General features: G+C 43.2%; 1 pseudogene; it reads left to right on the forward strand.

The window, feature by feature from the left end:
- The first annotated feature begins 1370 nt into the window (after nucleotides 1-1370).
- Nucleotides 1371-1509, forward strand: LOC118584952 (annotated as a pseudogene).
- Nucleotides 1510-2835: the final 1326 nt, after the last annotated feature.

The following is a 2835-nucleotide window of genomic DNA, read 5'->3' on the forward strand; positions in this document are numbered from 1 at the left end:
GGCAGTTATGTGTTAGTTTGAGGCCAGTCAGTGTTCTTGGGGGGAGGAATGAGGAAGCATTAGATAGAAACATAGCCGGAGATAGAGAGAAAAACAGAGACACAGGATAGCTTTGGGAGGGCCCTGGGTCAATACCCAGCTGCTCCTCCCCCACCCCTAACTTTATTCATAATGGGCTTTTATCCATCAGCAAGGGGAGGGGCAAAAGACCTCTTCCTTCCAACATCGAGGTATAAAATAGCAACAAGTGTAGACCTTTTAAAACACCTGATACCCATGCCTTTGACCAAATCATCCTATTATGCAGCCCTGATGGGCAAAGCAAGCTCAGACTTTCTGACCTTGAATTAGGCCTTACTAGGGAGCCTCTGTGGGCCCCCACAGAGGTTAAAAAATGTTATGTGTGTATGTGTTCACGTCTGTGCCTGTGTGAGTACAGGTATACACTAAATCCAGAAGAGGGCATCAGATCTCCTGAAGTAGAATTCCAGGTGGGTGTGAACCACCTTTTGTGGGTGCTGGGAACTGAGACCCACTGAAAGAGCAGTATGAGCGCTTAACTGCTGAGCTCTCTCATTCCTCATGATGGACTTTCTGAAACTGAATCCAAACGTTTTTGAAGAATTCTGTAGGTTTGCTCTGTACTAGCTTAGGATTTGGGGTAACAATTTAGGAAGTCAGTGGGAATTTCTTCTTTCCTTCCTTTTTTTTTGGGGGGGGGGATATTGTTACATTTCTTCCTAAATACATCAGCACACTACATGACAATCTATCAGTGACAGATTTTAAAGCTGTCTTTTTTTTTTTACTGACTTACTTTGTGTGTATGTGGTGAGGCAGGAGTGTGTGTGCCACAGCACATGTGTATAGTTCAGGGTCAATTCTATTCTTCCACCATATGGATCCCAGGGATTGAACTCACGTTGTCAGGTGTGGCAGCAAGTGCCTTTACCAGCTGAGCCATCTTGCTGGTCCTATTGTTTATTAAGGTAATTATGTTCTCAGAATTCTCAGTTCCGTTTTTACCCATCTCCTGGACCATCTGCTACCAACCCCCACAGTTACCATTTCCTAGTTCTATTATTTTCTAACTTGGCTTCTTAAGAAGGTGTTATTTAGAAACCCTGTCTTGAAAAACCATAATGATGATGATGATGATGATGATGATAATTTAAAAGGTTTTATATATTATTACTTGGGAGGGGGGCCTGTGTGCACAAGGAGGTCAGAGAACAACTTTGTGGAGTAAATTCTCACTTTGCACCTTTCCATGGCGTGTGGGTTAGAAACACAGGCTATCGGGTTTCTCAGCAAAGACTTTACCCACAGAGCCATCTCATAGCCTGTGATTTCTCCTTTTGATGATGTTTGCACTTACCTGGCAGGGAAGATGCCATGATCATGAAGATGGTTTTCCCAGGGTGAGGCTGATCCCCAAGATTTCCCCCAATGCAGGAAACTAGACTATATAATTTGTAATAGTGGGGGACTGCATTTAACACCCCCCAAGTAAATACATACAAATAAGTCTTTTAAATTTTGTTTTGCTTTGTGTGTGTGTGTGTGTGTGTGTGTGTGTGTGTGTGTGTGTTTAGACAAGGTTTCTCTGTGTAGCCCTGGCTGTCCTGGAACTCAGAGATCTGTCTGCCTCTGCCTCCTGAGTGCTGAGATTAAAGGCATGCACCACCACCATCTGGCTCATATGTATTTCTTATAAAAGAATTAAAAAATCATATATGAACACTTTTTAGGAGGAGGGATTTTAAAACCTGAAATTTTTTCCTCTTTTTTCTTTTATTTAAAACTACATAGCCAGACAGTGGTGGCACACGACTGTAATCCCAGCATTTGGGAGGCAGAGGCAGGCAGATCTTTGTGAGTTCAAGGCCAGCCTGGGCTACAGAGTGAGTTCCAGGAAAGGCACAAAGCTACACAGAGAAACCCTGTCTCAAAAAACAAAACAAAACAAAAACTACATCAAAGCTGGGTGTAGTAGCACAGGCCTTTAATCCCAGCACCAGAGGGTGGGGTGGGGGTGGGAATTGGTTGGATTTCAATCCCTGAGTTTGGACAAGCTCAGAGGTTGGCTAGATTTTGTGCTCAGGGATTGGTTGGTTTTCCTGCTCAGGGATTGGTTGATTTTGTGCTCACTTGGTCAGGGGCAGTGTGTTTCTCTGCCCCTAGTTCCAGAGCCAAACTGTGATTATTTGGTTCAGGTTCAGAGCCAAAGTATGTTTCTTTCACTGGCTCTGGTTTTAGGGCTAGGGTGTGTTTCTTTGGCTGGCCCATCTCAGCCAGCAGCTTTGAAGTTGTTTTGGATGCCGATATTGAGGAAACTGTAACAGGCATTCTGAGAGGCTGGATCACCTGAACTACTTGTCTTTATTGGTGTCTGGTCCTTATTTTCTGAAAACACATAAACTGTTTTTTGTTTTGTTTTGTTTTTTGAGACAGGGTTTCTCTGTGTAGCTTTGGAGCCTGTCCTGGAACTCATTCTGTAGACCAGGCTGGCCTCCAACTCACAGAGATCCACCTGCCTCTGCCTCCCAAATGCTGGGATTAAAGGTGTGTGCCACCACTGCCTGGCCTGAAAACACAAACTTTTGAAGGTAGCATGTAGCATATTTATCTGCATTAATGCAAGTATGGAATGTGCAGTGTGCACAATACAGCTAAAGATGATTTTTTGTTGTTTTATATTTGAGCAGGTAAATGGCATCTGTTAATTTTATAAGTTTGTTTGGACTATTTAAAACCAGACCTCTATCCATGCCATACGAAAGAATGGCATGTAATAATAAGTCATGAGCACTCTGTAGCCAACAAAATTTATCA

This window comes from Onychomys torridus, chromosome 5 (assembly GCF_903995425.1).
Source record: "Onychomys torridus chromosome 5, mOncTor1.1, whole genome shotgun sequence".
NCBI lineage: Eukaryota > Metazoa > Chordata > Mammalia > Rodentia > Cricetidae > Onychomys > Onychomys torridus.